Below are 13,717 nucleotides of genomic sequence, written 5' to 3'. Positions count from 1 at the left end.
GGAATCTCCGGGTGAAGCTGCGTCTCATTCGTACCAGGCAGCAAGTTTGCATTAGGCTTGCACCGGTGGGATCCCAGGGAATCCGGCCCTGGAAAGAAGGCCAGGGCTATGGAGGCCGCTTTAGAGTTTACAGCTTCGTTGGGAGTCTTTGGGACATTGACTGGAGCCTTGGACCCGAGAGAATTAATGCAGTTATCTTTTTTATGGGGGGGGGCTAGGCAAAGGGATTAAGTGACTTGCCCGGGGTCACACAGCTCGTAAGTGTCAAGTGTTTGGTCTGATGGTGCTCTATCCACTGCGCCACCTAGCTGCCCCTGAAATAGTGCAGTTAATAATGAGGCTACCGGATACCTCCTTGTTCTGAACTCTGAACTCCTTTCCTCTGGTCACAATCTTTTTTCATTCCACCTTTCCTTATGATCTCTTATGACCCCTAACGTCATTCTTTGTCCTCTCTGTTCCTCCACCCTTTTATGTAAAGGGGGAAATTTTCTGAGAGTGGCAAGAAATATTGTATTGGCAAGTGTGTCTAAGAAATAAGTGATGAGGCAGAACCTTCCAGGTTCTGTACGTGGGAGACCCCCCAAAATGACATGTCACTGACTTGAGAGTTACCCTTGCTTTGGAGTTTGGGCTTACCCTGACTCTCCAAGACCATCTCCAGTCATCCCAATCTATATCTTGTCACTGGACCCATGTAGCACTGGAGGAGAAAATAAGGCTGGTGACTTTGCAAAGCCCTTCCTGGCTTAAATCCAATTCACTTGCATGTCCTGGCCTCACTTTCCTGATGTCATGGTCTTCGAGAAGGAAGGACAAACAATTATCACCACCACTGGAGCCAAGCTGGGAAAGAGAACAAATCCAGGAGCGTGAAAAGACAACAAAGATACAGTCTTCGACAGCTGGAACTGAATCCCCTCTTACTGACCGACAAGCTAAGAGGAGATTAAAAGGGGGAAATGGAAGAAAGGTGGTGGAAGCAGACACCGTGGAGGGCTTAGAGCTTGGTCAGACATCAAAGATACCAAGGTCCTGCACTACATCCCAGGCTATCACCAGTCATCCTGATTTTTGTCCTACCACTGGATTTCAAAGACTCTGAAAGAGAGAATGAGGCTGATGACTTTCTTAAATCCATTTCACCTTCAAGTCAGGACAACACCCCATGATGTCACTGGTCCTCTTTGAAAACAAAGAACAAACCACAACATCAACCCTCCACCCTTAAGTACTTTCCCCTCTGCAAGCTACACTCTCCTCTCTTCCCTAGTTGAAGCCCCTGGTGAACCAACTCCATTCTATCATTTATCCTTGAATCTGCTTGTTTTATCCATAGCCAAATCCCAAGCCTACATTACTCACATCTCTTGCTCCTATTCGTGGGCTCTGAATATGGTGCTGACTGGGCCCGCTACAATTAGTATCTAATTTCAACAGGGTCCGCATTATAGTGAGGCAAACATTCTTTTTTTTAATAAGTTTTTGGCAACGTCTTGTTTTTTATATCATCAAAATCATTATCCTCGGTATCCCTCCTATCAAGATATTAAGAGACACACAGTTTTCCAGAGCTAAGGCCCAGCAAGCAGACTGTGTCCTGAGCTTGGCATAACAACAATCCTTTGCGTTCACCCTCTTGATGATTTCAGCCACAACAAAATCCCAGAATTGTTTCTGGTCATGAAGCTCTGCTATGAATCAAACTTGTCACATTGTTAATGTTACCCCTCATTATTAGGGCTAAAACTCACTGTGTAGCCATAAGTATAAGTATTGAGATCTCCCCACACTGCCTCAAGTTCCTCCACTAGGGATGGAGCTCTGGCATGTGGGTCCTTACTTGCAAGCCATTTTCCTCACTTTGAAATTAAACTTTGGTTTGATTCCTGACTCCTGTTTCTAGCCTACTCTTCAGCTCTGGCCATGCACAGGTTAGAGACCGGCTCTGGTTCTGTTGATACTCTCCCATTCTTCTCCCAGAGAGCCATCCCAAACAAATAGCATTTTAAAGAGGAAATAAATCAGCATAACTGATATATTCAAAAAGAAAACACATGCACTGTGTAACCCATGTAGCCCTCCAACCTCCACTAAGAGGTGGGTTGGGGGTATCCTCTCATATCTCTTCATTCTAGTCATGCTTGAGTTTTATAATTTTGTCACATTCACTTCCACAATCCCTCCAACATTGACTGTTGCCATTTTTGGTCATCTATGCTAATTTGCAGTGTGTGAGACAACACTTCAGGGTGGTTTTGATTTGCATTTCTCTTATTATTAATGATATTGAGCATGTGGTTATAAATACTTTGCAATTCTTTTGAAAACTTCATATCCTTTGACCACCTATCTCCTGGGGAAAAGCTATTAGTTGTGTGTGTGTGTGTGTACAGACATATATATATATATATGTGTGTGTGTGTGTGTGTGTGTGTATATATATATATATATATATATGCACACATGAAATTTATAAATCTTAGATACTAAACCCTTATTAGAGAAATTTTATACAAAGATTTTTTTCCCCATTCGACCTTCTTATCCTAGGGACATTAATTTTGTCTGTGCAGAAAGAAGCTTTTCAATTTCATCTAATCATAATATCTATTTTATCTTTTGTTATTGCCTTTATCTCCTACCCATAGCTATAAGAAGTATATAATCTGCTTCTCTTCTAAATTTTTTATAGTATGATCTTTAATATTAAGGTCATGTATCCATTGAGTAAGTATTATAGAATGTGATATAAAGTGCTGGTCTGAAGCTAATTTCTGCCAGACTGCTTTCCAATTTTCCAATAGATAAAAAGTAGTTTTTATCTATAAATTTATTTCCTAGGTAATTTATGTTTTCTACTTTATCAAACACCAGTTTATTGTGTTCCATTGTTTCTGATTCTTTCTTCTCTAGTCTGTTAATTTATCTCTTTATTTATCTCTTTATTTTTCAACCAATACCAGATAGTTTTAATGACTGCTGCTTTATAATATAGTTTAAGGTCTTTCTCTCTTCATCCTTATTTCTTTTCATCATTTCCCCTGATAGTCTTGATTTCTCATTTTTTTCCAAATGAACTTTGTTATTAATGTATCAAGTTCTATAAAGCATTCCCTTCATAATTTAATTGGGATAGCATTAAAAGTATGCATTAATTTTGCTAGTATTGTCATTTTTAATATATTGGCATGGCCTAGCCATGAGCACCAAATATTCCTCTAGCTGTTTAAGTTGTTCTTTGTTTCTTTAAGGAGCACTTTGGAATTGGCTCTGTACAAGTCTTGTGTGATTTGGTAGGTCAATCCCCAGATATTTTATGCATTTTGTAATCATTTGGATTTCTCTTTCTATTATTGCTTCTTGAATTTTATTATTATATAGAAATGTTGATTTTTGAGGATTTATTTTGTAGCCTGCAAAATTGCTGCAACTATTAATTATTTCAATTAATATCTCTTTGATTCCTTAGGATTTTCCAAATATATTATATCATCAGCAAATAGGGATAGTTTTATCTCCTCTTTACCTATCTTTAGGCCTTGAATTTCTTTCTCTTGTCTTACTGTTGTTGCTAGCATTTCCAGTCCTGTATCAGATAATAATGAGGAGAATGAGTATTCTTACTTCACTCCTGTATTTGTTGGAAAATGTTCTAGTGTATCCCCATTATATATAATGCTTACTTTTGGATAGATGCTATTTATGATATTACAAACATTCTATTTCTCTTTAATAGGTTCACCAGCTCACTCTCCTCAACAGCGGTTTCAAATCTCTTTCTTCAAGCATCCCACAGCACTCCTTCCCACCACCTTTTTAGTTGAGGACCTAGGTTCAACTTGACTGACAAGAAAACAAAGCATTTTCCAAGAGCTCCTCCTTCCCAACACCTTTTCTCACATCCATCATTGAGAATTCTTCCCCCACTATTTCCTCCTTCACTCTGGGCTCAAATGAAGAAATAGCCCTTCTCTTTACCAAGGCAAATCTCTCTATGTGCCATTGATTCTAACCCCTATTCATCTCTCCAGCCTATTTCCCCCAGTCATCTCCATTCTTTCTCTTATCTTCAAGAGATCCCTATCTACTAAAAGGAAAAGTCCTTCCCTGCTGCCTACAAACATGCATATGTCTTTCTCATCCTTAAGAGTCCCTCACTTGATCCCACCCACCATACTCATGAGCTTTCATGCTATATCAATCCTTGATGACTAATCTCCTTGAGAAAATAGTCTACACTTAGGACCTCTACACCTATTTTCACTCCTTTCTAAACCCTGTATAATCAGGCTTCCAGTCTCATCATTTAATAGAAACTCCCCACTCCAAAGTTACTAATGATTTCTTAATTATGAAATCAAATGGACTTTTCTCGATCATCATCCTTGACCTCTCTGCAGCATTTGACACTATTGATCACTTTCTCCTGCTGGATACTATTAAAAGTGAATTTTTTGAGAGCTAAGAGTGGTCTGTCAGGAATTGACATAACTAACTCCATTTTGTTCTATATTTGTGATTTTGCTGTGTATGACCCCTGCATAAACTACAGAACCAGTTGCAACAAGTGGTTTCCTTCAGTGTCTTCTTTCCTTCCCTAATTGGTACAAAAGACTTAATTGCTACAAAAGGACTTCCGCTGCCCAGGGAATGTTTTCCTTCTTTATCCTGTCTGACATAATGTATAGTTCCTTTTGATTTCATACAACTAGCTTTAGTAGCAAAGGCACATTCCCTTCTCTATCTCCTGTAGCTAGGAATATACATTTTCCTTAATGAGCACACTTTTTTCTTTGTATAACCAGTTGCTCTATAATAAGCAGCCATCTTTTCTTCTTTTCATGTAAATACTACTAGCTGAATTGTGAATGACACACATTTCCATCAATTGCTGATGGAGTGTGTCACACTGAGTGAGTGAGCTACAGTAAAAATTTGTCTCTTTCTCTTGCTGGGTAATTGGCAATGGTTATTCAATGGATTCATTCAACAATGCCCTCTCCTCTAGGTTTTCTTGACCTTTCTTGGTCTCACCTGGTTCTTCTCTTAATAACTACCCCATCTTGGTCTCCATTGCTGGCTCTTCAGACATGTCATGCCCACTAACTCTGGGTGACTCCCAAGGTTCTGTCAGGGGATCCTTTTTTCTTTTTGCCCTATGCTGTTTCCCTTGGTGATCTCATCAGCTCTTGTAAGTTCAATTATCATCTCTCTGCGAGTGATTCCCAGATCAGTATATTCAGCTCTATTCTTTCTCCCAAGCTGCAGTCATTCATCTCCAGCTGCTTTTTAAACATCTCACACTGGATTCCCATAGGCATCTTTTAAAAAAAAAATCTTGTTTCATTTCTTCAAGGAATCCTAAGAGATCTTCTGGTCAAGCTGTATTTTTCTTTGAGGCTTTGCTTGTAGGTATTTTGGGATTATTCTTCTCTCCTGAGTTTTCAACTTGGGCATCCCTGGCATCATAATAATTCTTCATCTTTTGTTGTTTACTTATTCTTCCAGCCTTACTTCCTAGATGAGGATTTTGTGTCAGGGCTAGCCTCTGCACACTCTGGAAGACTGTTGTGACCTCCCTTATTTCTTTTTCTGCCACTGAGTCATAGAAACAGTGCTGCAGCCCCATTTTTCACCCAAGGTCTGGCTCTGAGATCCTCTCTCCTACATAGAGCAATAAAACTATGTCTCCTGCAAAGAGGAGCTGCCCCCTAGATCCCTCTCATGGGGTGGGGGGGTGGGGTGAGGGAGGGCATTGAGCTAACGTCTCCTTTGCAGGGTTACAGTGACAAAGCTGTGGCCACTAACCCCAAGGGCTGAGACCAAGATGCCAATCTCCTCATTCTGCTTCTCAGGTCTGGCTCACCCCTGTTCCACAGTTTCTGTTCCGGTCATTTGAATACGGTTTGAGTTGATGATCTTGTGCTGGAAAGATGACCTACCATGATTTCATTTTAGATTTCTGATTACAGTTAGTTCTGGTACTTACCTGACGTCTTTGTCTGTATATTTGTTGGGGGGAGCTGGGCTGCAGGGCTTCTTCTTACTCTGCCACATTGGCTGGTCCTCCCTGTTGGCATCATAAACCCAACATATTCAAAACAGAACTCCTTCTGTGTCTCTCCCACTTCTCAACTTTCCTATTTCTGTTAAGGGCGCCACCGTCCTTCAAGTAAACCAGGTTTACAGTCTCGGTGTCATTCACTTCTCACTTTTCACATCCAAAGTGTTGCCAGACTTTGTCATTCCTATCTTCCCAATATCTCTCCTAGAAGTCTTCTCTTCTCCACTCTCACAGCGACCATCCTACTTCAAGTCGTCATAATCTATTTCCTGGACCACCACGATAGGTTTTTAACTAGTCTTCCTGCCTCAATTCTCTCTCCATTCCAAACCATCCTCCACTCAGCAGCCAATGAGATTTTTTTTAAAAATTGATGTCCAACCGTATCTTCTCTCCCCACCCTGTACAATGAGCTCTTGTAGCCTCCTATTCCTGTAGTTTCTGTCTTTGTGATGTGACATTGAAAAAGTTCAAGAGACATAGTTTCTGGGTAATCATTTTACTAATAATGCTAGCATTTTATTAATAAGAGGGTCAGTGACACTCTCGAGAGCCAAAGACCAATCATGGTGTGGGGCTCATAGTTTCTATGCCCTTGGAAGAGTGAGTGTTCCTGAGAGTGGCAATCAACTCTAATTGGTTAACAATTAACAACAGAGAATGAATATTACAGTGAGAGGTGGACCTATTCTAATGAAGGGCTGGAGGATATAACTTTAATTATATCATTTACTTCTAAATTTCCCAGCCTTGGACAATCTAATCAAAGAATTCATCCCCACCCATACCTGTGTAGAGCACAAGGGCTTCCCTGCCTTATACTAAATTCCATGTAAGGTTGGGTGGGGTCTGAACAAGATTGAGGAGAAAATTAATTCAATCTCATTATCAGCAATGTCCTTCAGAGCAACCTACAGGCTTCTAAAAAAAATCCTGGTCCTAATTCAATAATTGATTATTAATATGAGGGAAGAATAATCATTTCTCTCAGTGAAGAGCAAGAAGAGGTCCCTTGCCGATACGACCTGTAGTATAGCAGGGGAAGGGCAAGTGGGATTCTAGATCAACATAGCACGTGTTCTTTCCTATACTCTCCTATTGCCAAGGACATTGGACTAAAATTATATCTATCTACCACATATCAAATATCTGCAGCCTAGCCGTACAATAAGGGATCCAGAATAAAAGGCACTTTACCCATCACTGTCAAGGAGAGGATAACATTAGGCTTCCTATTGCCTGTTTAACTCCCTCCAACCAAACTGATTACACAAAAAACCATGACAAATAGCTAGTAAACCTCTTTATCAAAGTAAAAAATAAAGAGAGGGGAAGTTATACAGATTAGAAGAGATCAAAGAACATACAAGCTCTTCAGACAGTAGCAAGATAAAATCTCTGCTCAACTCAGGAGAGATAGACAAAGCTTACCCAGGGGAATCTGCTCTTAACAACCTCTGAGGTTTCATGTGCTGGGAAGGTGGGGGCTGGCTTCCCTCAGTCTCTAGCCCCGGGAAAATCTATCCACCACCCAAAAGTCAGCACTAGCCTCTAAAGACCACCTCTCACAACCATCTTCTCCAAAGTCTCCGCCCCATGCACATATTCAATGTCTTTGGTTCAGCCCCATTAGAATGTAAACTCTTTAAGGTCGGGGTTATTTACAGTCACCCCATTTAGATTGTAAACTCTTTGAGGAAAGGGACTATTTCTTTCTTTTTTCTTTTTTTTTTTTGGCCTTTCTTTGTATCCCCAGGCCGGAGTACACGTTATTGTGTTGTTCAGTCACGTCCAACACTTTGTGATCCTATATGTAGTTTTCTTGGCAAAAATACTGGAATCATCTGCCATTTCCTTCTCTGGTGAATTAAGCCAAATATCCAGGGTCACACAGCTAGTGAGTGTCAGAGGTCAGATTTGAACTCAGGTCTTCCTGACTCTAGGCTCAGCACTGTATTCCGGTGAGCCACCATAGCAGACAATTAATAAATGCTCATTGACTGACTGACTGATAATAATCAAATATCCAAATGGATTTGGGGTTTCATCATTACTGATGCTCCCTCCTACAAAGCAGCTAGATATTCATTTTCAATTAATATATGTGTGTGTGTATGTGTTTGTGCAGACAGACACATGCACATATATAATATATATACCAATGTTGAGGTGTGCTACCCACTTCCTGACCGAGAGGTGACAGATTACAGATGCAGAATACAGCATATGTTTTTGGACACTGCCAATGTGAGAAATGAGGGCAGCTGGGTGGTGTAGTGGATAGAATGTTGGGCCCGGAGTCAGGAAGACCTGAGTTCAAATCTGGCATCAGATGCTTACTAGCTGTGTGACCCTGAGCAAGTCACTTCACCTTGTTTGCCTCAATTTCTTCATCTGTAAAATGAGCTGGAGAAGGAAATGGAAAACCATTTCAATATCTCTGCCAAGAAAACCCCAAATGGGGTCATGAAGTATCAAACACAACTGAAAAGTGACTGTGCAACAAACAATCAGATTAGGTTGTGTCCAGAATTCTGTTTATGTGTTTTTTCCTCCTTCTGCACAATGTTATTCCTCTGGATACTGACAGTATCAGCTGATCCCTTCCAGGAAAACTCTATATGGAAAAGAACCTGACCTAGAAATAATTAAGGGCAAAAAGCTTCCTTACCTAACGCAATACAATGTCTTTGCAAGGGTCAGGGTTTGGATTAGATGCTAGGCCTTCAGCCAGAAGCATCCTCCATGTATGTATGACCTTAAGTAAGTTACTTTTCCCTCTCTCAGACTCAGTTCCTGCTCTTAAAAAAAAAAAGACCAATGCAGAGATAGAGAGAGACAGAGATGGACAGAGACGGAGAGAAAGACGGGGGTGGGGCATCATATGAAGTGGCCTCAAAGGCCCCTTCCAGCTCTAACGTTGTATGGTCTAACATTCTGTTCAGTTCAACAAGAAGGTATTAGTTGACTGCTGTGTGCTAGGCAATGGACTAGACTTTCGGTTCTCATACAAAGGTAAAAATGAAACTGTACCTGTCCTCAAGTAGCTTCCAGTCTTAGAAGTGGGAAGTGGAGTGTGTCAACATGTCCCCAGATAAATATGAAAATAAACACAGAATAAATACAAAGTACTTTTAGAAGGTGTAATGGGAAGAGAATTCCAGACTTCTTAGTTTGATATTTAGGGCCATGTATAATCAGATGCCAACCAAGCTTTCTTCGCTTAAATTCAGCAAACATTCATTAAGTGTTGACTCTGTGTGAGGAACTGTGGATATAATAGCAAAAAGATAACCAGTCAGGACAGCTAGGTGGTACAGTGGATAGAGCACCGGCCCTGGATTCAGGAGGACCTGAGTTCAAATCTGGCCTCAGACACATAACACTTACTAGCTGTGTGACCTTGGGCAAGTCACTTAACCCCACTGGCTAGCAAAAAAAAAAAAAAAAGATAACCAGTCCCTTAATTCAAGGGGCTTGCATTTCACTGTGAGGGAGAGAGAGAAGAGGATTCATACAGATACATTTACACAGATACGAGGTAATATAAAATATAAGTATAATAGTGTAAATCATTGGAGGAACCTTGATCAATTGATAGCCCAGTTGATGAAATGGAAGAATGTGAAGGGAAGGTAATAGGCAACAATGTATTAGGATCTTAAAAGAAGTATTTAAAAGTTCATCAATCGAGTTTGATGAAATTAGAAGGCATAGAGGTAGTAGAGGGGCAGTTAGGTGGTACAACTGATGGAATGCTAGGCCTGAAGTCAGGAAGATTCATCTTCATGAGTTCAAATCTGGCCTCAGATATTTACTAGCTGTGTGACTCTAGACAAGTCACTTAACCTGGTTTGCCTCAGTCTTCCCATCTGTAAAATGAGCTGAAGAAGGAAATGGTGAACTACTCTAATACCTAAAACTCCAGGTGGGGATGTGAAGAGTTAGACAGCACTGAAAAATGACTGAAGAGCTAGTAGAGACAGCTTTGATGAGAATGACCCCTAACAGCAGAGAAGAGAGCTATTTCTGGAAAAAGTCTTATTACTTAAAAGAGAGCAGGCAGCTAGGTGTCATGGTGCATGAATCACTGAATCCAGAGTTAGGAAGATTCAAATTCAAATTCTACTTCAGCTTCTTACTAGTTGCATGACACTTAGCCTCAATCTGTAAAATGGGAATAATAACAACACCTGTTTTTCAGGGCTGTAATGAGATAATATTTGTAAAGTGCTGTATAAATGCTGGCAATTATGGGAGGGGGCAGTTATTTATCTTCCCCTCAAGTTATCCATGGCATTTTAGAGCAAAGTTACTGCTCTAGAAGGAGATATAATGCCCAGCAGGGAGCAAACTTGAGTAATTGAGTGAGACAGCCTTGTGGATTGTGACCCTTGGCATCAGAGAAAGCAGATAGCTATAAATTGAAGAGAAAATTAGCCTTGGCAATCAGAAGTCCAGCTTACTGACCTGCCCAGCAGAGACATCGTTACCCAGGTGGGAACAACATTATGAGAAGATGAAGGACAACAGGGCCCTACAGGGCCAGGGGTATAAAGTTCTTTGTCTGCAGGTGTTTCCTGTGTGTGTACTTCACTGCTACTGTACTCTGTACTGTACACGACAAGTTGTATATCACTCTTCCCACTCATTCTATCTATCTATCCATCCATCTATCTATCTATCTGTCTGTCTGTCTGTCTATCTATCTATCCATCTATGTTTACGGGGGAAATGTTTTGTAGCTCTTGTTCTTACTACGCCCTCTCTATAAACGCTTTTACTTGAGTTAATTGTGTCTAGCGGCTAATTAACAAAGGGATACACACCAGTAGGGGCTCGTAAGCTGTGTTGTTAGAGGAGTGTGGACCCACAGAGTCCCTTGACCTTGGGGTAATAGTTGCCTACTGCACACTCAATCTGTGACCTTCAAGTGCTAGGTTGGGAAAGTAACCTGGGGGATATGCTACACGAGCAAATACAGGATAATTTAAGAAAAGAGAGTAGCAAAAACTAGGTGGGTCAGGGGGGAGATCTTTTCTTTGTATTCCCAGTGCCTAGCAGAGTTCTTGGCATGTGGTAAGCGCTCAGGTATTCTAAAACTTTTTTTATGTCATGGACCCCTCTGGCATTCCAGTGGAGCCTGTGGACTGTTCTGAGGCTAATGTTTTTAAATAATGAAGAAAATGCTAAATTTCAGTTTAGAGATCAATGAAAATAAAGGGATAATTTTACCCATTCAAGTTCACAAACACCTTGAAGTCTATCCCATGCATCCTTTGTATATCTGTGGACTCCAAGTTAAGAACGCCTGGGTTAATAACGTTTATTGATTGATTAACAAAGAAAGGCTATCCCTAGGAAGTGGCATCGGAAGGGAAAGCTGAGATAGAAGGATTTGAAGAGGTAGAGGGGAGGAGGTAGTACATTCCAATCATGAGCAATAGCTTGTACAAAGATTCTGGCTCGGGAGATGGAATGATCAATTTCGGAAACAGCACATAGGCCATTTTGTCTGGAAGGTAGAGGATAAAAAGGAAGGTAATGTGAAGTCAATAAGTATTTATTTGGGTTGCTATTATTATTAGATTACTGTTACCTTTCAAAATTGGGGTAAACCGAGAGACAATGGTCTGAGCGTGATCAATTTATCAATCAACTAGGCTAGCAGTAAATTGGGTCAACGCCTTTCTCAAGGACCAAAGACCCTGAGCGAGGGCTGACAGGGTCTCTTAAACCTGGATGGGTCTTCCTTCTGATTGGCCTGACAGTACATCATTTGGACTCTCCCCTAACAAAGGTAAAATAATCCCGATTAGTAGACGTTTTAATGAGGAGGTGGGATGAGAGTCACCTTAGCTCCTCTCTGTTCAGAAAATGGAAATGTTGTGTTTCCTCAAACTTTATGATCCCATTTGAGGTTTTCTTGGCAGAGATACTAAAGTGGTCTAGCACTTCCTTCTCCAGCTCATTTTATAAATGAGGAAATTGAGGCAAACAGGGTTAAGTGATTTGCTCAGGGTCACACAACTAGTTAGTAAGTGTTGGGCGCCAGATCAGAACTCAGGAAGATGAGTCTTCCCGACTCTAGACCCAGAGCTCTGCTGCCACCTAGCGGGAGGATTAGGCTGCAGACAATGGAAGTAATCAGCAGCTTTCACTGAATCAACCTGAATTTGAATTATCTGGGTGGTGGGTGGGTTTTTATATACCTATATGCAAGGCATTTTGGAAAATAATATCGCAACATTCCACAAGCAGAAATCCCATTATCCCAGCCCTAGTATCTCTTGTCACACAGATAGGTATGGGGCTTAGATTTCATCAGTGATCCTTTCATATCTGGTTACAGGGTTACCCTTAATTTGTTGTTGGGTCTTTTTATGACCCCATTTTTTTGTGGTTTTGTGTGTCTGTGTGTGTGTGTGTGTGTGTGTGTGTGTGTGTTTTTGCAAAGGTGCTGGAATAGAATCTAGGTGCCCTTTACCTTTTCTGATCTCCTTCTTAGCCTAAGATCCATAGAAACTCTCAAAAGAAACAAATTCTGGGGGTTTTCATGATCGATCCACCTTTAGGGGGGGCCTTTAAGACTGAAATAAGGTGAGGACTACAAATCCGAGGAGAATTCTGTCTCTAAATTATATTTTATTATGATCTGCCCCTATCTAGACTCTAGAAGTAGAGTGTCTCAGATCTGAATCTTCCCTGGGTGTGTTAGGACTTCATTTAAATAAGTTTTCAATTTGCATCAAGACATAAAATGATCAACACCTATCAGATTGGCTAATATAACAAAAAAGGAAACTGTTGGATGTTAGAGGGATGTGGGAAAAGTGGGACAGTCATGTACTGTTGGTGGCGCTGTGAACTGGTCCAACCCTTCTGGAAAGCAATTTGGAACTATGCCCAAAGGGCCCTAAAACTGTGCATATACCGTTTGATCTGATGATATCACTGCTAGGCCTATATCCTAAAGGCATCCAAAAAAAGCGAAAAGGACCTATTTGTACAAAAATATTGATAGTAGCTCTTTTTGTGGTGGCAAAGAATTGGAAATTGAGGGGATACCCATCAATTGGGAAATGGCTGAGTTGTGGTATATGAATGAATGGAATGGAATACTATTATTCTATGAGAAATGATGAGCAAGTGGTTTTCAGAAAAACCTGGAAAGACTTACATGAACTGACATGGAGTGAAGTGAGCAGAACCAGGAGAACATTGTATACAGTAACGATGATATTGTACGATGAAGAATTGTGAATGACTTAGCTATTCTCAGCAATACAATGATCCAAGACAATCCCAAAGGACTAATGATGAAGCATACTCTCTGCCTTCAGTTCTATCTGATTGCTTACAGTCCGGGGTATGGGGGGGAGCATAGGGAAGGAGGGAAGGATAGAATTTGGAACTCACAACTTTAAATAAAAATCTTTTTAAAAACTGAAAGAAAAAAAAAAGAATGTGAAGTCCTTGAAGGCAGGGACTGTTTTTCTATTTGTATTCTACTCAGAGAATTTAGTACAGTGCCTGGGGCATAGTAAGAACTTAATAAGTGCTGGTTGATGTGACTTGAAAAAAAGCAGAATTAAAATGAATTTTCAGTTTTCCATGACTATTTTCCAGGCACTGTGCTAAGTACTGGGA

Source organism: Phascolarctos cinereus, unplaced genomic scaffold (genome assembly GCF_003287225.1).
Source record: "Phascolarctos cinereus isolate Bilbo 61053 unplaced genomic scaffold, phaCin_HiC Scaffold_4;HRSCAF=312, whole genome shotgun sequence".
NCBI classification, from domain to species: domain Eukaryota; kingdom Metazoa; phylum Chordata; class Mammalia; order Diprotodontia; family Phascolarctidae; genus Phascolarctos; species Phascolarctos cinereus.
The sequence above is the reverse complement of the archived record's forward strand: the minus strand, read 5'-3'. Positions refer to the sequence as shown.